At 45.8% G+C, this 23,044-nt stretch overlaps 1 protein-coding gene across 2 annotated transcripts in view; it reads left to right on the forward strand.

Annotated features, from left to right (window-relative positions):
* HYKK (hydroxylysine kinase) overlaps positions 1-23,044 on the forward strand; it is a 380,097-nt gene that overhangs the window by 28,368 nt on the left and 328,685 nt on the right. The window contains exon 1 of one of the 2 annotated variants that reach the window (XM_069624418.1): positions 7,556-7,690. The exons of the other annotated variant lie outside the window; for it this stretch is intronic. The gene's annotated coding sequence lies outside the window, so the exon portion shown is untranslated. Of the gene's footprint in view, positions 1-7,555; positions 7,691-23,044 lie in introns of those variants that run through there. 2 annotated transcript variants of the gene reach the window in all.

The raw sequence follows: 23,044 nt of genomic DNA on the forward strand, positions 1-23,044 counted from the left end.
CTTTTGCAAGGGAGTTGGCATTGTGGAGTATGGCATGGTCATTATATGACATTCTGCTGTGCTGGTTGTGATGGCTGCATGTGTCCCTGTCTCTGCTATTCATGTGTCATGGGCTGATATGGCTGCATTTGCATGTCCTGTGTGTACATCTGTCGCAGAGTGTATGTCTGTGCTTGCGTGTGATCTTGAGCATAATAGTCTGCTCTGTCAGATGTGTGGGTTGGAGCTGCATTCCCCCATTCTGATGCATCCCACCCTTGTTCCTACACAGTCGAGATATGTGGCCCATTTTCCCACACACCCAACAATGTACGTGACCCTGGTCAGTCTTTGCAGTCCCCCATGAAACCCCTCTGTGCCCTGTTTCATTTGGTATCCAAACCCTCTGCCCGAGGTTCCCCTCCTCATCCCTGTGACCACTGATTCATATCCCTTCACCCTGCGAAGCCTCCCCCTGCTAATTGCGGTCTATTCTGCGCATGATGAGTAAATACTCCTTCCCCACTCGTTAGCATTGCCCCTTCCATTGTGTACTTAGATCATTTCTTCTGCACTAACTTTGCTTCTTCCTGGTTTCTCTCCTCACGCTTCTTTCTCCCATTTTCTTGCATGAGTCTACCGTAGTGCACTATGGTTAGATGATTTTCTGACCACAGCTAATCCTCAATCCCCACTAGCTTCTTAAGCTGTACCTGCTCAGGCAACCCTTGACATAATATGTGGTAAGATAACCCCACTGTTTTGACCCATGTCTCCCTCGTCTCAAGGTGTCATCGCTCTTGAATCTCTTGAATATATTGAAGTGGGTCTTCATCCTCATGCATTTTGCGTGCCATGATCACACTTTTATCTGAGGTGTCTGGGTATTGCACCCATAGAGCTTGCCAAAAGCCCCCTCGGCAATTGTTGAACAATGCGCCATTGTGTGCCATGTTCTGTGCAGTTACTCCAGGGTACCCTGCCCTTTTCCGCACATCGTCTGCTACCTCCCCAAGAATGGCTAAAAGTAAACACTTCATGTCACGCACTGCTAATGACGTCTCTGCTGTCAGTCTTTTGAGCTCATAAATCCATTTACCAGCAATCAATGACAGTAACTTGCATCTTAAATTGTTCTTGAGCATTTGCTGTCACAGAATATACTGAGGTCGCCCACCATTCTTCTCCAATATTGCGAACTGTGTCAGTCTCGTCCCTTCATCCTGTCTCCCCATGTCTTTAGTGGTGGTGAATGCCCTTGCCATCTCTGTCTGTTTCTGTCCTGGCTTACGGAGTGATATCATCTGTGCTGCATGATACATCCTTAGGGTACAGCAGTCACCCTTAGATGTCCTCCTCTCCTCTGTCCAGGTCTTTTTTGCCTCCCCATCCTGTGTCCCCTGTGGATCCTCGTCTCAACCCATGGTCCAGATACTACTGTCACTGTCCCCTTCTCTCTCATCCTCAAAGCTAATCCTCAACATTGGGTCTTCCCGCTGCTTTCCCTTTGCTCAATCTCTACTCACGCCTTCCCTCCCTTACTGAGGGTACAGTATCTATCCTATCTGCCTGCAGGGCAGCCATACTGTTTCTCCTACTCCTGTAGAGTTCCCCCAACCTTCTTCATATCCCTTCCCCATCTTCATCATCTAAACATGTTAAGTCCATCTTAATCTCCACCTCCCTATAGAGCGTGTCTCTCTGCTCTCCTCTGTACCACTCACATCTCTGCTTTTCTTCCCCGTGTCAGAGTTCTTCTGCTTTCCTCCTTACTATGTCCTCTAGCTCACTCTGTTTTCTCTTCTCCCTTTCTTCTCTTTCTCATGCTTCTGCTCGTTCCCTCTCTTTTTCCAACCTTTCGCTTTCTTCCTTCTCTTCCTTTCCCTTCTAGGTACCTCCTCCATTACCTCTGCCCATTCTTTAACTTCCTCCTCTGCGTCTTTACTACCAGGTAGTTCCACCGCCACGTTCCCTATCTCACTTACGGCTTTCCAGTTTGAGAAATATCTGCCTGCGTAACCATTCATTCGGTACTATCAATTATTGGCCCTCACTAAGTCCTGTCTTCCCCAGGTCATTCTCCTTTAGCTTTGCTTGCAGTTCGCTGCGCTCTTTACATTCACTGCTGATAACTTGCGTTTCTGTACCTGCTTGCTTTGCGCCACTATGTGCTGGAGATGTGAAAGTGGGATTTGTGTATCCCGCCACTGCTTTTAACTTCTTTCTGTTGCTGCATCTACATCTGTGGTTTGAGGAGGAGGTGAGCCGAGGGCCGTTCACCTTCCATATCTCGTTGACGCAGCAGCCAATGCCGCTGGATCGAGCCCCCTTCCTCATCCAGAAACATTTTCCATAACTGAAATATGGCCAGGCGCTTGCTTAATTTGTTCCCCTTGTAGGCCACCTGTAATTAAGTGGTCAATTGTTCTTGCACACATTTGGAAAAGCTTCCGTCTTTGGGCCATGGCTTTGCCAACTTGCCCTTGGTACCACAAGTCCATTCTGCGATATACTTACATCTTTTGTCTTAATACCTCTGGAGGGACTGGCATAAGTGTTGGAGAGGTGTATCCCTCCTTTCATCACCTTATATGACCCTTGTCAATACTTACTTGACCTCAAACCAGGATTTAGACACATCCAATTTTACCTAGCAATTTTTCAATACACAATCTCAATACTGTCTTTCAAACTCCATGTACTTAAATCCTAACAGTGCAATAAAATGTTTTTCTTAGCCTCTCCGGGCTCACAACAATCACTGCTCCATGCACCGCCCCACTGCTGTTCCTCGCCTTGAAGGCTCAAATCACAACTCCACTCGTACACTTCTCAAGCTCCGCCCCAATGGCTCAACACTAGTTCTCAAACTCACCCTATGCTCACGGAAATCCACCACTTCCAGTGCACCTCAAGTCCTATTAAACAACCTTGCCGATGACGTCACCACCACCTTAGAGGAAAAATGTGCTATGCCCTACCCTTCACAGATACGTCTGCTTATGAACTGGCCAAAATTGACACAGAGGACGTAACATATACATGGCCGTCTTCCTGCCTTACTAAACAGGGTAAACCATTAAGTCTCGTGGTCCCTCTTCTATAGCGTCGCCATATAGGAATGCATCTCAGAGAGATAAATCAGGAAACCACCTTGCATGATATAAGATAGCTTCTCCTGTTGACACCTATACACATGTAAACCATATATAATCATCCATGAACCAAGCTAAATAGCCTAACTCACAGGGAATCTATCATTTATTATTTTGTTCAAAGTTTTTTAATCCGCAAGCTAAGCTGACCATCTAAGCTGACCGTCCAATCTGACCGCCTAAAGAACGGATATTCCTTACACAAAACAAAAACCGCAACAAAAAACATCAAGTGAAACATTTCCTTCCCCCCCCATTTGTCATTTAGCTGAGCCCATACTTACACTCTGTGGTTCACTGAAGCCCCTCGGACACCGACTCCCCCACAATCTGCAACCCTACAGTATGGGGACTGTAGGGTTGCAAATAAAGTCCCTTTAGTGGTTGGGAGGCCTGGAGGCAGTGCAGGGGCAACTCGTCATGCAGGAGCCTGGTCCCATAAATTCAGTGGTGGCCAGGTAACCATTGCGCGCAGCAAACAGGGACATCAGCAAGGGCGGGGGAAAGAGAAAGCAGAAGCGAAAAGTAATGCCTTGAGTTGCTTCTGGAACCTTAGGTGGTCCTGCTCAAGTTTGAGAGAAGCAGGGAGGCTGTTCCAGAGGGAGGCCCCAGCCAGGGACAGTGATCTACCCCCCACTCTCTGCCTGGACTAGCATCTGATCCCCAGAGAGTTGGAGGTGGATGAGCGGATGGCTCGGGTAGGAAGATGCTTAGGAAGAGAAAGTTGTATGTAGTGTGGGCCCCGGCCCCAGAAAGCCTTGTGGACGATGCAGAGGGTCTTGAACTTGATCCTTGCAGCCAAAGGGAGCCAGTAGAGAGATTTCAGGGCTGGAGAGATACGATCCCTCGGCTTGAGGTCAAGGACAAGTCTTGCAGTCCTGTTCTGGATAAGTTGTAAAGGGAAAAGAGTAGAGGCAGACAGATTTAGAAAAAGGCTGTTGCAGGGTCACATGGAGGCCATTGGCTCCTGCAACATATTATATCCTCATGTGAAAGGTGACTCTGATTGGGCAGAATTGATCCTCCCAGCCCTGGGACTCTGGACGGTTATCAGGCTGAGTGTACCTTCTTAAGGTAATGAGAATGAACATGGATGGGCGTTGTGTTCCCTAATGTTGCCACCTTTGATCACCTAAACTTGGGAGAGTGCATTCAGTTGAGAGTTTGTGAGTTACCCTTGTGAGCATATCAGCCTTTAGTAATGTGCATGCAATGGATGGAATCGCAGAGTAATTCTGAGTCCAAATTATCAAACCGACTCAGGAAGATGGCAAAGATACTGTTTTATTAACAGTAATCTAAAACAGGGAGTTTACAGCACACATCAACGGACGTTCACTCAGGCTCTCGACGATTTTCTCATAAAAACATCCATATATGCAAATAATACATCAGAAGTGACGTCATACTACGTGGCAAATAACTGAAAACCTATAAAAGGCTGTGATAGGCTTCAGTGGAACATCTAAGCATACATTGCATAGGGACTAGGGTTGTGATTGGCTGCCCACTGTCAGATGGACAACTTATGCCTACCTCTAAATACATGTCATCTTTAACACTATTAAGTACGCAGTTTATCATTGGTCACACTATAAGGCCCTTCGTTATACAGCCCTATACAATTGTTTGGCATGCTCGTGCCATGTCTGGAGTATTCTGTTCACTTATCAGCATATAAGCTCTAAAAACCAGGTACCAGGAGGTATATTTGACTTTACCTCCCCACCCAATTAGCTCAACATCTTAAATAACCTTCTGCCATGAAGATTGTGTTTGAACTTGGCCTTGCAAAGTATCCTTGTCTGTGGGAATATGTGGGAGTTCAGGCACTCACTATCATTGTTCTAGGACTCCCAGCTCTAGGACTCCAAGTTCAACTCTATATCCATCCTTGGCTCACGTGACAGGACACCACAATTTGGTCCATTTTGCAGCATTTAAATGTCTTCAATGAATAAAACTTGGCACTCTTGGTGTCCTTTCTTTGCACCTTAATAAGGAATGATTCATCCTTAACAGATTCACTGCTTCCAAGAATAGATAACCGACCTTGGCTGCTTTAGTTTTGATACCAGGCCGACAGCCTCACCATGCACTTCCACAATCTCAGCTTATTCTTGCTGCAACACAATTCTCTGCCTTTCCTCTCCATGGGTCTGGGTTTACTTAATTCATGATACAGATGTCCAGCTTCTATACAATGGCGGCTTCGCTACATATAGCCAGCTTCTATGATGACTTATTCTACTTGCGTTTCAGCATCTGTACGATTATTTCTGCAGCACTTCGTACATATGCAATCTTCTTTTCGCATATGAAAGTTTACTTGATTCTTCACTTCGTCATCAGCTTCTGTAAGATCCATGCATTCTCTTCAGCCAGTATTCTCGGGGCGTGATGCATATTTTTTGTGACATCACTAGCTTCTCTCTTCTCTCCTTTTCATATTCCTTCACGGAGTTCCTCCCTCAGATTGTCATCTCTTCAGGGATACATTCAATAAGGTTTTCTCAGTGGGTAACTTCTTTCGAATATCCGCTGTGGTATTGGCACAACTGCTGGTGTCAAACATGGTGTGATCTCAGGCTTTCACCATATAGGAGGTAGGGGGAGGGATTTTCTGCAGAGGCATGTAACTACTCCTCTACCACCACTGCAGCGAGCGCCCCATCTGTCACTGCTCTCCGCTGTGGCCTCCCCCCACCAGCCCCCTTTTCCCCCATAACTTCACCCACCGCCCCCTCAAGCTGGTCTTTGGTTGCCCTGCTAATAATATCCAGGGCCTCCTTCAGAGCCTGGGCTTCAATCCAACCCTTTTTCTTTGACCCTTGCCCCACCATCCTGCTTCACCAGCACTGCTTCACTGCGTGAAACCGCCCCTTACTGCTCTCCAAAATATAAGCAGGCCCCCCGAGCCAAATGCCTCCCCATGACTGCCCTACTGTAGGGGGCGGGGGGGAGTACTAGGCTTCTAAGTGAAACCTAAATAATTCCCCCCATTACCCTACTTAAAACCCCTGTGCAAATCTGTATCTAATTAATTACTTATTTACTATATTATTTCCCCTATTTGTTTTTTTTAAATCTTTATTACTATAAATGTACCTAAAGCACCCCCTCCTAGATAAGTGCCACCTTAAGGGGTGGAAAAACCTCTGCAACGCCTTGGATTCTACCCCCTGAAACAGCAACTGTGTGGCCCTTTAAGGGCTTCACACCGCCACCTGATGGACAAAGCATGGCACCGTGCAAATGCGCATCCTACCTAATGACCGGCTACCAGCTCGTAGGCTGTCGGAGCTCCTGTTCCCTGCGCTCTATGCCCCCCAAACCCCTTCTCATAAAAATGGGCAAACTATGCCCAAGCAATCACGCCCCCCTCCAAGGAGCACACTGACAACGCAACAGGAACTGCCGGCAGGGGCGTTGCTAGGGGGGGGCTAAGGGGGCTATAGCCCCTGATCTTTTGGTTGTAGCCCTGGATAGAATCTCAGGAGCTACAGCCAAGAGACTAGCTAGCCCCCAGTCCCAACAGTTCTGACATCAGCTTAGCCCCGGGTCTTTTCCAGACCTAGCAACTCCCCTGACTGCCGGGCTGCGCTGCCCCAAAAGATTTCCCCACCTGCGATACGTGCTGTTACACGGCGACAAGGACACTGCTATGCCGCTCAACCAACAGGTACACAGGTGGAGTGCTTTATCTACAGCACTCCCGGCTATGGATTAAACAAAATAGTGTTTTTTGTTTAATTTTTTTTTAATATATATATATAACCTGCCTACCAGCCCGCCAATCCCCAATACTAAACCTCTATCCCTCATTCCCTACCTCCATTGCTGCTAAAGAAAAGGCCCCACACGCAGAGAAGGTTCGGGAGCAGGCAACCAAATGCTCGTCCAAACTGTTGCTTGCTCCCGAACCTTCCCTGCCCCCCTATGTAACCCCTGAGGAGCTCTGCACACTCTGACCTGTGCAGCGCCCAAAAATACCCCAGGGGGAAACGCTGCGCGTTCTCCGGGAGGGGGGGGGGCTTCCACAGAGCCCCTTTGCTTCAGGCTCATCTCTCGCTTCCATAAAAGAAATGTTTCCATAAACCAGGAACCATACTGTGAACGATTTCAAGTTATCCATGCCAACCCTCTTGATTTATGCAGGAGACTCTGATTTTTCTATTTATTTTTTTTAAAAAGCGTTTTGCATCCTAAAATAATTTTACCCCCAATGCAATGCAATCCAATAGGAATCTTCCGTTTTCCTGCTTTCTGTGCCAAAAGCTGCCTGCCGGCAGCTCTAAAATGTTGGCACGTATGAGAAGTCCCTCTAGCCAGAAGCAGCCATTGGGCAAGTCGCGTTCTCGTCCCGTTACTTTAAGGGGTGTGTATGGAATGGGGGGGCGAGCTCGCCCAGTTCCGTTACTCGTCAACGCTTGTTCTCCCACGTCAACCAGTTTTCGGCTCGACGAGTCGCCTGCACGCTGCCCTGCCAGATGGCGCAAGTGAGGGCGTCAGCACGTTTCTGCGTATTTATATCCGCCGCCGGCTGGGGGGAACCGGTAAGAATTCCCTATCTCTTACTAACACTATCGGGAGGCGGGAGGCTTCCTCTCCCGCACACTCGCCCCCTATCCTTAAGCTCAGGAAACCATGGGTTCCTTAGCGTTGCAGAAACAAACCCCACACACCATAAACAAACATCTGTCCAGGGCACTGTCTACTATTTAGCTTAAACCTCGCGTAGTTGGGAAAGACATTCTAATAAAACAAACCGAAAAGCCTCATGGTAACTAGATCGTTTATTGATGTGCACTTTCTAAAATAGAGGAGCATTGCAGTTATTCAAGGTATGCGAGATTTTCTGAATTGCTGAACTCGCGCAACTAACAAACATTTCTTTGAGCGAGTGACTCTTCGGATGTGCGTAGCGGTTTCTTTGTGCCCTGGGAACATGATTGTGGAGAAAGTCTGTCGGCAGCCAGCTCCAGGCGCAGAGTAAAGCGGGTCTCTTGTTTCTGGCAAAGACGCAGGCGAGAACTCCTTGGAAAGAAAAATATGACAGTATGTCAAAGTATAAATATATTCTGAAATCGGTGCATGGGCAGGGAAGAACTAAAGCAGTAGCTGCGGGCACGGCTTCTGCGCTAAATGAGAGGGAAGAGAATCTGCTCGCGCGCCAGGGGAGAAGAAAGATAATGGAATGGCGAGTACCAGAGCGCCTATGCAAATGGCAGCGATGTGCGGTATAGGCGCTAGGTCTATAACAATAACTTCTAAGGGTCTCTGCTGATGTTTTGGACTACAATTCACATTAGCGTTCACCAGTATAGTCAATGATGAGGAATAGTGGGAACTGTAGTCCTCAACATCTGGAGAGCAGCAGGCTACAGGCCCTGTGGCTATGCAAGAACAGGGCATGGCCGAGCAAAGAAAATAATAATACGTAGCATTTTCATAACTAAAAAACACAAAATGCTGCAGGAGGAAGGGGGGGGCGAACCCAAACAGGCAGTTATGCAGGCGCCCAGGGGTAACATGCCTAATTGGACGCACGCACCCCTGAAACCTCCTACTGAAACAAGGGGGCGCCAGATTATTCTGAAGAGGGGGAGTAGGGGAAGTATGGGCGCTTATTTGAAATTGTATCAAAGTCTTCCTTCGTTCCTTTCTCCTCTATCCCCTTATCTTTACTTCCTTCTTTTCTTTCCTCATTTCTTTCTGTCATAACAGTTCCCAACGACACTTTCTCCATGCTCTGTGGAAGTTACCAGAAAGAATCTGGCAGCCCTGGAGGTGTGGCTCCATGGACTGGCCCCCACCACCTGGTTAAGGGCGCAAAGGGGCGACATGACAGTGGAGGAGGAGGTTTACTCTGAGCACAAGCACAGTGCCACCTGGACAGTGACATCTCCCAGGTACTAAAGGGTGCAGCACATTATGGAGAAAGCTCAGCTGCTCTCCTGCATGGCCTCGCACATCTGCAGACTCTGGATCAGGCTAGAGGCAGTCAGGCGGTGGCCCTGCAGACGGCCTGGTGGTTGCTCCCGCTTCCTGTTCATCTCAGCCACCCAGCTGCCACATTATCCTTGGTTGTATTCATCCTCTCCATGGTTCCATCGAGATCCCTGGCCAAGTTCTGCAGGTCTCCCTGGATTTGCTCCATTGCCTGGATCCTGGTTATGATGTTCTGATAATTCCCAGGAGAGCGATGAAGATCGGGCTCATCTTGCAACCTCTGGCCTGTCCGCCTGCAGGCTTGTGCCTCGGCGAGCCCGAATTCTCATCATTGCCGTTGCCATGCTCCTCTCTGTACACTGCGCTAGTTGCTATGGGTTTCCTTCCCTTGGCTCATGCGACCTGCATGCCCCTCCTGTCGCACTCTGGTGCACATTGCTATCTGCAATAGCCAAAAGGAGTCTGGCCACCTGAGGCAGCAGGCAGAGAGGAGGCAGTGCTTAATTTGTGGAAGTGTTTGCCAGGGCTGAGCCCTGGGACTTATTTCTCAGATCGAGCTTGATTATGGTAGTGTGTTTTGGCAGCTTCATTCCTTTAACCAGAGCCTTAGACCGGGTGGGGCCTGAGCGGGCAAAGCCCACCCAAAATCTGTAAATGCCCACCCAGCAGCGCTCTGCGGGTATTTACAGATATTAATGTTGCTGCGGTGGGCTGATCTACATTAGCTTCAGGCTTAACTTGTTAGACAATCCTGGCTGCGTCTCTGCCTTTAACAGGGAGGCAGTCAAAGTAACACAGCAAGCAACAGTGTGTGCTTGCCACATGTCTCAGGCCTCTGCCTCCTTGGCCGGCTCATTGTTAATCATGAACCCGATGAGCCACTCAGTGCTGCTGTGCTAGTTATCCATTTTCATGAATAATGAGTCCGAAGCTGATAGTGCTGGCTGCTTGCGCTGGCCATGCCTGCACACTGCCCGAGTCAGCCTGCATCCCATTGGCACTGTAAAGTTTCTCCTATAAATGATTGTACGGCTGCAGATGGGTGAGTAGCTCGGGCATGTGGTGAGGGAAGCAGCCAAACAGCCACAGTAAGGCCGACTGTCGCAGCTCTGCAGGTGGTATCACTCAGGCAGTGTACGCAGGGCCTTGTTAAGCTAGGCCCTGCCCCTTTCTCTTTGCACCCTGCAAGGGTGTGCAAATACACAGGCACATGCCATGCTGGCGACTCACCAAATCTTAAAGGCGCCAAACACTTGGATGCAATCATTCCTACAAACTCGCCACTACAATTATCTAGGCAGAGGGGACAAGAGGACAGTCACCAGCCAGCAGCACCTTTACAAGTACAAGGCCAGGGGACAGGAAAAGGCCACTCCGTAGGAATGCCTCCGAGTGCTGACTTATGCATGACACATTTCCTGCATTGTTTGACAGATAAGTTTATCAGTTCAGCAATGCTTTCGCCTGCATTTGTCCATCACTTTACTGTTGGAAGAAAGCACTTTCACTCTATTTTCTGTGGATGGATGTCAGCACCGTCCACTTCACATCTGAGGAAAATTACATGGGCGGGGTGTTTAAAGAAGCAGTTAATCATGCGCTCTCTTATTTCAAGACCCAGCTTACATGTTAAGTTATTTTATGTTATGTTGAATGGTATTTATACATTCTGCATCTACCTTGTGTAGTGCACCCGTTGCCCCCAATGTGCTAGTGAGAGTTGCAGCTCCAACCCAAAATATGTTGACACTCTGGGGAGCAATAGTGCCTGCTGGCAGCAGTGGGTGCTGGCAGCAGTGGGTGGCGAGCTGCTGCCTTAACATAGAAAAGGTGGTAGCAAATATTTGAACCCTGGCACTTATGACTTCACAAATTAAGCACTGTGGCAGTCACTTGGGTAACTCTGCCAGCCATCTTTAAACTACTTTGCGGCGACGTGTGGCAGTAGCCACTGCGTGTGTCTTACCTGCTGTGGCCAGACCAGTTTTGGTGGTAGGAGCAGTGGTGTTAGCAGTGGTGAATACCAGTGTGCTACAGGTATCTGTAACACCCACATGGCCAACACTGTCTTCTCCTAAGGTTTCCTCCACCCCCTGCTTATGCTCTAGTACATTTGCAGGATAGAGTGAATATCCAATAAGTTGCTGCACACAGTCATATAGGGAGTGCATGATCTCCTACACCACTTGCACAGCCCTCGCAGAGACCAGGCAACTGAATGGATGCTTCTGCGGCTCCGGCAGTTTTCTGATGTAAGATGTTCATGTCATTTCGCAGTGCCATTCCATGATGTGACTAGACACTGATTTCTCCTGGCCAGTCCGATAGGCAGTACAGAATTTTAGCAGCCCATTTGGGGCTTGCGGCTAGGCGTATAATGCCACGCCATGGTCCAATATTGGCGAGGAGAGGTATGGTGCATTCTGCATGGGATGTGGCCACGCGGACACTGGAGGAAAACATACTCTTGATTCATTTGCTCTCTGAATGTGCGGTACTTGCACTTGCATCGATCTGCAGTGTTGCTCTGCTGTGGCATGCTTGCTCCTGGGCCACCCACATCCGGGAACGTGGCCACCTTATCTTTGCATGGTCTCTTGGGAGAGGTATTATGGCACTGTGCTGCTGAAGCATAGACTAGTTATGGCAAGGTGTGATTGTCCACGGGTTTTTAGAACATTACCTTTTTTAATATCTTTTGAACCATTCCATGAAACATTCAGAAATATCCCACAGTAAAATTTCGAGGTGCTGCCTCTACATGGCTTTTTTGAAAATGTTCATAGACAACTTCATATGTTAATAATATTTTGTTTTATTTTCATTTGTTCACATTAATCAGATCAGAAAAATCCTTTAACGTATAAAATGCATACTACAATGCTTAAAGAAATCATTACATAAAACCACGTTGTGCAATATATGTATACAATTTTAGGACCACTATTCAAATAAACGGTAGTAATCCCTGGGGTCTACGACATTCCATAGTAGAATCCTTCAGCATATAGTCTTCCCTTTCCAGGGGACATCTCATAAATAACGCAAAAAATAAATAAATAACTGTTACAAAACAGTATACATTCTTATTGGACCAGGCACCAACCTTACATTACCGAAGATCAGCATACATCTGAGTGTTAGAATGTACATATTAACACAGACAAGCATAAACATGTCAACCTGGTCATAACAGTAAGACTATACAAAAAATGGGTAAAATCATGAGCGCATATATTAGGCAGATACGCCACAATACACAAGTAACCCTACTCGTAAGGTAGCTCAGAAGGGGGTATATATATGCTCTTCCACACTTGGAGCCCCTGTCTCATATATAACATTAGCACCCAGCCTACAGAAGGAGACTCCGCTTTTAACAAGTATAGTAGGACAATGCAGCAGTGACGCCTACCACAATTAATCAAAATTGGAATCAATGTTCTGCGTCTAATGGCAGAGTATGCCGGGCAAAATATAAGACAGTTCAGCAAGTCTTCCACAGAAAGCCGACATACATCGCAGCTACTAGGACCATCCTAGTTAGCCCATGATGCAGTTGTCACTCTTGAGGCTAATTTGTTCTGTCTTGCCCTAGTAATTAAGCATCTTTCTATAGACAAATGTGACCATAGTAAGTAAGCTTGTAAACCATGTGACGTAAGAATAAAATGATTACGGTGAGAGGGTTTTACCAATTCATGATCTTCTCCGACATGCTCCAAATAAATAGAAAGATGAGCTTTTATATTCTTATGGCCGGTAAGACCAATTGAAGTCGAATTGCTAAAATGACTCTCTGCATTTACTAAAGCAAGGACTTGATCTGTTGGAACCATGAAATATTATGTGAACCTGGTTTGTCAACTCAAGCACGAATAGTAGAATGTGTTAAGGCTGCAATGGGGTTGTTCAATAGTTGCAGCCAAAAAAAAAATGTTTCACTGATAAGATCATCTTCCAGGTAACTTAAATTAATTTCCTTGTGCACAGCAGCATTTGGGGCTGATTGCGGAAGGCACAAACATTTCTTTATGAAACTATTTTCAGCTGTTAGCGAACTCGATAAGTTCAAAGCCCCAAACAGATAGGCCATATTTTGCAATTGCCACCAGTTTTGCTTCATAAACGTTTAGGCCCATTGATACTGATTGAGTTATGCAATTATGCATTTCCATTTGTAATGTGCACCAGCCATTTGATGTCTGTATTTTCGACATGAATCCCCTTGCCACTATTTACTGCCTCCTCTGAGTGCATTGTCATGGCTCACTTACTGCCTCCATATACAGTATCCCAACAAAACACGTCCCACAGCCTGTCGCATTTTCCATGTCTGTCTGTCAATATGAGCCTTATAGTAAAATCCAGAGGTGAAATTTACTGTCATTAGTGTATACAGGTGGAAGTTTTAAAAGTCACCCTTCTAGAAAGCCATACTCGCAGACTTGTTGGCATTAACCTAGAGATCCAAGGAGTTCATGAACAAAGTATACCTCTCTTTCAAGAGTCGCAAAGCACGTGGGATGTGAGCCATCAGAATAGTGTCATTCATGTAAATTAGAGCTGAAAAATATTGGTTCCTGATTTTTGAGGCGTCAGTATGACCATAAGTAGGGCATTCTAAAGACCATTGATGTACAAGGAAAATTAGAGCGGTGCCAGGATGCAACGTTGACGAACACCAGAGTTCACTGGGAAAAACGGTGTACATTTCACATTGTCCCCAGTTTTCACCCATGCACTGTTACCCATGTGTAGCTCCACCAACGCCTGAATCAAGGCTTCTGGGCATTTCGTGGACCTGAGCAACTGCCAAAGCTTGACTCTGTTGACCTTCTCAAAGGCAATGCTGAGGTCCATGAAAACATGGTAGATAGGTGCCCCTTTTTATATAGTGAGTGGGTGACAATAAGATGTAAATTGAGGACACTGCAGAAACAAAGTTTGATGTTGCTTAAGTTGTTCTGATCCACCAACCATTGTTCTAATTTGGCCAAAATGATACACCTTAAGATCTTGAATTGGGTGTCAAGGAGAGAGGTAGGTCTATAAGAGACCAGGTTATCTCTAAAGCCTTTTTTGAAAATAGGGAAAATGATCACTTGTTTCCATGTGGATGGAAAACTAACTAACTTACCAATGGCATTGAAGCCCATGGTAAGTGCTGGAGCCCAGATGTCATTCATTATTTTAAAGAGGTCATCCGGGATACTGTCAGGGCCTGGACAGCACCCAAGAGCTTGTTTATGAATTGATAATAATACCTCTTGGTAGGTGTTGACACCTGTCTGTCAAAAGGCTGGAATTTGACCCGGTATTACAAGTGGCAAATAATTCTGGTGCACTACCATCACCAGTCTTGTTGCCCTCGTATATAGAAAGGAAAAGTGGGTTACCCACCGCTTGTCCTCTATGGTAGTCTCAGTGCCAATTGGGCCCCGCTGATACATTGGACACTCAGTTACGACAGTGCAACATTTTCTTGAGTCACTCTGACTCATGGCTTCAATGAGATCTAACCAGGCAAGATGATCTAATTCTTTTTTGCGGATAGAAAGAGCCTGTTGGTAGACGGCCCTGACTTCAACAGTCTTATTTCTCTTAGCAGGAATATTTTTCAAGATGGCAAGTAACTTGCATTTGGCCAGTTGGCAGTCTTCATTCATCCAGCCCTTTTTATGTAGGATGGTGAAGACTTACCCAAAGCAGGCATCAGATATTGCCAATATAAATTGATCATGGAATAAAGCAATTGACTCAGAGCTTTATTCCGAAGGATTACATTAAGGTTGGTAAGGTTGGGTTGAATCAAATGTCCAATCAGTGATGAGTGACACTCATCAGACCCTTCCCATTTGAATCTCCTCTGTCCGGGTTCAAACGCAGTCATTGAAATATGAGGGAGAGCATTGGTCACTCTTATATTACCCTGCCACTTAATTTTGAGTGCCAGAGGATGATGGCCACTGATATTTTTTCATACAACATAACATTTCTTAAATAAGTGCCATTTGCACCTCGGAATACATAAATAATCAATAGCTGAAGCCCCACATGCACTTTTATAGGTCAGTTTGCCTGGATTGTCCATGCTAACTCTACCCTTAATTGACCATAGTCCCCACTCCCACAGCCATTAATTGAATAAGACTCCCCTGGAGCAGGAACGTGGATCAATGGGTCCAGCATAATAGGATCTTCAGTGCCTAAAATGTGATCCTCATGAGCGTCGAATAAATCGTGAGGAGTATCGTTTCCTATTTTCAGGTGTACTCTCCCCCTTCTAGAACTATACAATCCTGGGCACTATTTATATTATTGAGGACGTCATCCATAAACATTTTAAATAGAGAGAGACGGGATGAGTTGTAATGTAATCTGGGGGAATTAATTACCCAGATTCTGCCTGCTCCAGAGGTGAATATTTTGAGGGTTTGCACAAAATTGAGACGGAAATTGCTTGTAACCTTAATGCAATTTAATGAGCTCTGAACAAAAGAGCAGGCCCACCGAAATGCCTACACCAAGGCCTCTTTGAAGCCAGGATTTGGTACGAGAAAACCGTGTACAATAATCTCTTCAATTGCTTTCGTTTCCTGAAGAACAATAACATTGAAGGTAGATATGTCATTTAGTATCAACTGATCTAACTGATCTGTTAATTTGTTGCATCAGCCCACAATGTTCCAGGAAAGTAATGATAACGAGGAGAGAGGGGCATTCCTCCAATCAGTTGTTGGTAGACAGCACTGATGGTTGGCAGTCACAGCTCGTGATGGCCATACTAAGGGAGCTATCTTGAACTAATGAATCCAGGGCATTATTCAAGAGCCGAGGTAGTCAATCCACCTCCTCTAAAGAGCTCAGAGGAGCCAATAGTGCATCCTAACAAGTGAGCTGTCCTAACTGAATTTGGAGGGGCAAACAGGGGGCAAAAGGGTCACTGAGCTAGTACTGTTAATACTGTGCTTAGTAGGATTGTCTAACAGGGTGGAGTTGGGAGAACGCAGGCATGGTACATAACCAGTGTGAGGTAAATTAGTAAAAACAGCCCCATTAGTGGAGAGTGGATAAAAATAGAACAAATATACAAATCCGAAAACAGAGTTAGAAGATCCACTCCCCAAACTGGATCCCAAAACATAGTTGAGAGTATTGGAATTGGAAAAGGAGACCCCAATTCAGTCACCTCCATATGTTTGGGAGAAGAACCTAACCAGTCCACTCCACTCCCTTTTTATATGGGTATCAATCAAGTTAGTGGATTGGTTAATTAAAGAGATTTTCGATTCATGTTGGTCAGAATAAAGAGGTTTAGCACCAACAATCACCCCAACCAATGGTAGAGCGGCAGGAGGGTAGGCAAATAACTCCATACAGGGAAAAGGCAGGTTTCCTACTGCACTGTGATTCCGCTTTAAGGGACAGTAATGAGTTAACCTTGAATGGCTTGCTTGTGTGGACTATCACCAGTACTTTAATGGGTTCTAACTCCCTTTCTACAAGCACAACCATTGAAAGTGGTTGTGAATTACTGGAGCGTGACTCAATTAAGGAGCTAAATACAGATTTTTCAATCATAATTATTTTCAATTCATCTAAAAGAGCCCCTTTTGTATGGTGCACCTCTTTGGAAGTAGAGCTCGCTGCAACTTTCCAAGCCATCCACATCGGATCAACCTTAAGTGTGCTTGTGGCAGTAGTAGGAACAGGCTGTCCGGTAGGAAACACAGGACAAGTTTCCTTATCCAGAGAGATCATTGCTGTATGCAGTGGAGCTTGTGCGATGGTTGCATTGCTTGCTGGGTGTCGGAACAAGTGACCAACCACCCCCGTTTCCCAGAATTTGAAGCCATTGGCTCAGAAAGAATATGATAGTGAGCACCTGTCAGGAGCACTGATTGTTTGCAGGAATTTAACAAGTCGGATTGTGTTGCTATTAAAGCATGCTCAGCATTGTTAATCTTTTTTTACAAATGGCCCTTCATCTGTAGAAGATGCATAGCCAAACGTCTCTTACCATCAGTTGGCGCCACCACAGGAACAATCTCTTTTGCACCTTCATGTACAGCTTTTGGGTCTAAGCGGTCTAGTGCCATGTAGCGTTTCGTAGATTTCTTAGCAAGTTTGGTCATGGAAGGAGCTTTGGTCTGAGGAGAAGCAGTTGTGCACTTGCCCATGCTTGTGAATGCACTTTAGCAATAAAGCACCAAATCTCCATGACCTGAGGGTACCCCCGCAGATAGGGAAGGGTTAGTGTGGAAGATCAAAGGCCAAGCCCACAGCCTCCTCACCCCCCACGCCCCATGTGTGATATTTAAAAGAAAAGATGTGCTTAGAACATTAATGGGGCTGGTACTGTTGTTAATACGCAGTAAAGCCAGTCTAAGGAGTGGGGGATAGTGTGCCCTAAACCCCATAAAATACACACCACTGCACTCTGCCAACACATTGTCTCATGCAGCCACCACAACCACCTCACGTTGCTCTGAAACCTGTGTGCCTGATTGCCCCAGATTTCCCTCAGACCTGCCTCCTAGCCCCTGTCACCTGGCATGGTGTAACATCGTTTGGCAGCTGTTTATTTAACACTTTCCTGTATTGGTTATTTCATCTAGCAAATACTAGAGTCTGTAAAGTGTAACACTTGGAAATAAATTAGTGTGTGTTTTTCAATTTGTTCAAATGCTTTGATTTTTCTGTGTTACAATGTTATTTAAGAATTTTGCATCACTAATGATATGATATGACATTCATAACGCGCCTGTACACAAGTGTTTTTAGGTGCGACAAGACAGGAGGGGGAAACAAAGGGAGAACAAGACCGCGATCTTACTAGGCCTTATCTCAGTCAGATCACGCAAGTGCGAGGAAGAGGCAGGGGAGAAGTGCCGGTGGCGGGGGGGAGGGGAGAAGTGCAGGTAACTCAATAAGTGCAGCTAGAGGGTGGCTCATAAGTGCAGAGAGACGGGACTGCAGGGTTGCAGATACAGACTCTTGAGTGCTGGGGGAGCCCAGAGGCAACTGGACATGCAGGAGCCTGAGCCCGAGTTCAGAGGGTAGCCAGGTGACCAGGGCACGGAGCAGTCAGGAACTTCAGCAGGGGAGAGCAAGAGAGAAAGCAGAAGTGAAAAGGAAGGTCTTGAGTTTCTTTAGAACCAGATGTGGTTCTGCTCAAGTTTGAGAGAGCCAGGGGGGCTGTTCCAGAGGGAGGCCCCAGCCGAGGAGAGAGATCTGCTCCCACTCTCTGCTTGGAGATGCATCTGACCCTCAGAGAGTTGGAGGTGGATGAGTGGAGAGCTCGAGAAGAAAGATATTTAGGAAGAGAACTTCGGAGGTAGTGTGGCCAGAAAGCCTTGTGGGTGATGCAAAGTGTCTTGAACGTGATCCTTGCAGCCACAGGGAACCAGTGAAGAGATTTCAGAGCTGGAGAGAAACAATTCCTGGGCTTGAGGGCAAGGACACTCCTCAAAGTCTTGTTCTTGATAAGTTGTAATAGTTGAAGACTAGAGACACGCAGATTTAGAAAGAGGCTGCTGCAGGAGTCCATCCTAGAGAGAACCAGGATTCTGGAGACAGTGAGCTTCTGGGGCAACGTGAGAAATGGAAGAATACCTCTGACGAGGTGCAGCTGATGGTTTGACATCTTCGAGACATCAGAGATGTGAGGAGAGAAGGAGAGGGTGGAGTCGAAGGTGACACCAAGGTTCCTAGTCTCACAAGAAGGAGCAGGAAGAGGGGCCAGAGGGGGGAGCAGGTGTCCTGGTGAGGAAGTTCTCAGTCTTACTGGCATTAAGGCAGAGATCATTGGCTGCACACCATTCCTGAATTACGACCAGACTGTCTGGTATGAGAGAAGGAGCAGAGGTGGCTGAGGGGAGCCTGAAAGAGAGCTGGGTGTCATCCTCATAACACTGAAAATTGGAACAGAAAGTAGCGATGCAGTGGGCAAGAGGTGCCAGGTAGTGGTTGAAAAACCGGGGAGAAAGGTTAGACCCCTGGGGAACACCACAATTAGGGAGAGAGATAGAAGAGAGGAAAGACCCCAGTTGGAACTGGGAGGGTCGGTCGGTGAGAAAGGATGTCAACCAGGCCAGGGCCTGATCAGTGATACCCAGGTTGTCACGGAGGCAATTGAGCAGGATGGCATGGTTGACTGTGTCAAAAGCCGAGGATAGACTGAGGAGAATGAGGACAGAAGGAGGATTGGAGTCAAGATTAGAGAGCAGGTCTTCACAGGTATTCAGGAGAGCAGTTTCCGTGCTCGTGGCAACTTTGACGCCAGACTGGTGGTCGTGTAGACAACCAACAGATTCAGTATGCAGATTAAGCTGGGAGATGGCCAGCTTTTCCAGGAGTTTACCCAGGAAAGGAGCGATGGATATGTGCATTGCATATTGCTTCGACACTTTAGGAAGTTTCATTAGAATTGGTATTCCTATTGAGCTGGATTTTGAAGATTGGTGTAGTAGAGTGTAAAAGTGTGTTCTAGCAAGGGCTGCATTTTTGTGTTGTTTATCACCGCTATTTCCATTGGTTTCAATAGAGGCCGCTCTGCTGAAGTATCATTTATTTTCAAGTTTACTAGTGATTTGCATAGGCCTTTCTTTCATACTATGTGTTCTCTTTATCTCACACGCATATCAATGGCATTTAATGGGCCATGGCTAGAGGTTTTTGATGTGTTTTAGTTTTATGAGAGCCTTTGAGCAAGCAGCTGTTTGGCATTTCTCATTAGGAAAGGCTTTTGATGTTAAATTAGTAGATATCTTTGGTATAGTTTTAAAATATTGCAAGTATTCACATGTGTGCGTCTGTGTGCGGGTGCATGCATGAAAGGGCGCATTCATTTGTTAGTCACAGTTGAGCAAGCAAGGAACAGCTGTATGCATGGTCTGAATGTTACTTTTACTACCCCACCATCCCCTGCCGTGAAAAAGTATAATTCATACAGATAGGGAGGGTGAAAATCTACCAGCAATTCTTTGATGGACTTTTATATAATTTTTATGGGATATTAGCAGTCCATCCCCCATCAGGATTAGCTATTATTTTTTAAATGAGACCAGGGCAGCACTTCTCAACATTGCTGTATATATTTTATTAGGGTAGAGTGGGTTTATAGACTTTGCATCGAAATCTTTGCAACTAAAGTAAAATACATTTAAAGTTTACCAATTACATTTTTTCCATCAAATGCATTTTTTTGTATTTTATTTGGGGGGGGTCCCCCCACCAACCCCTTGTTTTTTACGCTTAAAACCCCACCTCAAACAAAATTAACCCTTTACCCCACACATATATGCATTCGATGGAAACATTTTCGTTGGAAGACTTTAGATGAAAAAAGTTTTGTTGGAAACTTTTTCGATGAAAGACTGCATACCGGTCGACTGTACTAGTACTTCTCAACAACTCTCCTATATATTTAAGCACAGTGCACTAGCTGCTCAGTGGAACTGCCGCATGGCATATTGAACTATTCACAGCAGGGCTAAAGAACATTTAGTGGCATCATAACCAGATTTCTTAGCAGGACTGCTATTTTTTGGAACAGTACCTGCATTTTTTAACAGTGGCATTGTAATGGCTCAGTACAAACATGTGTTTGCAGTTTCAGTATGAAGTTAAAGCATTGAAGAGAAATAGGGCCTCATTACGAGGCTGGCAGTAGCTGTGCGTGTTGCCCCCGGTATTTTGTCTTTATCCGGCGCCCAGAAATGGGCAATTACCGGGTCATTACGGCCTTGCCGGACACGGTATTTGCCCATTCCTGGCCGCTGGAAAAAATTCTTCCTCATTCCCATTTGAGCCCCATAGGGCTCAATGGGAATGCGGAAGCCGGATGCACGGCACAGTTCTCAACGGTGCCCGTATATCTGACATGCTCTGCTTACGGGTGCCGTTACGTTACGCGGGTGCTATTGCGCGGGCGCTGTTACGTAATGGCACCCTGCGATCAGAACTCGTAGTTTGCCAGTCCGGGAACTACGGTACCGGCATGCTTACCGGTACCATAGTTCCCGGACCGGCAAACCTATAATGAGGCCCATAGTCTCTAAGTTCCCCCTCCATTCTCCTGAGGTGGTAGTATGCACACTGGTGGACAGTGTGAGAACAATTGCATTGCTGTGGTAGGCTTCAAGCCATCCTGCTCTCAGTATTGTGCTTGTCCTAACCTCTGATTCTCCCATGTCTGACTATTGTGTGACACTGCCAAATCTCTAGTACCTCCTATAGATCTGCTGCTTTATGTGTAGTACAGTTCATTGAAAGTGGCATGGAGCTTGGGACAAGCCAGTTATGTCAGGTAAGCCATGCATGGGACTGCTGCTGCGCCAACCCTACAAGCCTTTCAGACACGTTAGTTTCATGACTAAGCCTGCCAGGAAACTTGGTTCATTAGGTTGATAAACCTGCCACACAGATAAATGTTTCACCTACGAGTTCCAAACCTGTCAATAGCTCAGTGAGCTCATGCATCTGCATGCAGTGATATGTGTTTAAGATGGAGATAAAAGGTTTGAATTGTAGCAGAACTGACTTAGTTTTCCAGAGGGTAAATATTTGATGGTTCAGAACTCGCACATCTCATTAGTGCTGCCATACTTGGCATTCAGTGCAGGTAAAGAATTTGCATGGAAACAAGTTCAGCATCTGCTGATAGGCTGGAAGTTGAAGCTTTAGAGTGCCTAACTTCCAAAAGCAAGTTTGCATACATTTAAAATGAACCACCCCCTAATTTCAAATTGAACTATATAGATGGAAAATGCCTTTTCAGCTTGTAACGCTTGTTATTGCTATGCTAAGTTCCAAATAAAAAGAAGAGAAGAAGAGCAATTACAAGCCTAGGAGAAACAGGATGACACAGGGATGAAGTATGGGCAGACAGAACAGAGAACCTAATGGAAAGAAGGGAGAGCCAGAGTAATACAATGTGAGAGAAAACAGAGGAATTAACACGAGCAAGAGGCACTGCAGTTACAGCAATGGAGATAGAGGATAGAAACAGTGGGAAATTGTGTGAACAAAGTAATTGCAGGCATTCAATAAAATAAGTGAACATTAGTTCTACAATCATGTAATTCTGTACACAGAACCATAGTATGCTTGCCTTGCAGTAAAAGCACCCCTTGCTTTGCACGTATGCATTTATTCTTGGAACAGGCTCCATGAGTACAAATAACCCAGATAGCAGCTGCACTAACAGTAGCCTGAGACCCTGACTCCGTGTTTGTGTTTAGCTTGTGATTTAGCACCTGTCAAGAAGAAATGTACCACCAGGTGTATAAAAGTTGTTTGTTTCCAGAATAACCTCAGAGGTAAGCTTTTGCTGTCGTTTGCTCTCTGCTTAAGCACATTCTGAATGAATAAACCTTTGACTAACATTACTAGCGCTGTGCCGGTATCTCATTCTTGGTGTTTGTGTCCACGAGCGGTCATAATGAATGCATAATTTCCCACAACAGCAATGATAGTATTCCGAGACAGGATATGCAGAGCGATACCACAACAAGTGCAAGAGCAAGAGACCACAACAAGAAGAATGGAAACACTCAATAATGAGAGGTAGAGCAACAAAGTGGGAGACAGGGAAACAAAGTAGCAACAATAAGGGTAGAGCCAAAACATGAGGAAGAGGCCAAGAAACATAGGTAAAGAGTCAGCGAAAGAGGGGAAAGGCATAGTAGTGATGCTGGCAGAGAAAGGGACTTCTTGTTTATAAATACCCAACTAGTTGGTATATGGTTCTGTAGCGATAGTAAATTCTTAAGCGGTCCTGCGTCCTAATGCCATGAATATGCAGCTGGATAGCACACACCCACAAGTTATTGCGTGAGAGAGCATTTTCCATGAATGTAATTAATTATTTGAAGCCAGATAACATGAAATACTACGATATTGTTTCTAGTATTTTCCAAACATTTAACTTTAAGCACATATTAGATGGCTGT

The sequence above is a fragment of the Ambystoma mexicanum genome, chromosome 11 (assembly GCF_040938575.1).
Source record: "Ambystoma mexicanum isolate Mex_15411 chromosome 11, UKY_AmexF1_1, whole genome shotgun sequence".
In the NCBI taxonomy this organism is placed as follows: Eukaryota; Metazoa; Chordata; class Amphibia; order Caudata; family Ambystomatidae; genus Ambystoma; species Ambystoma mexicanum.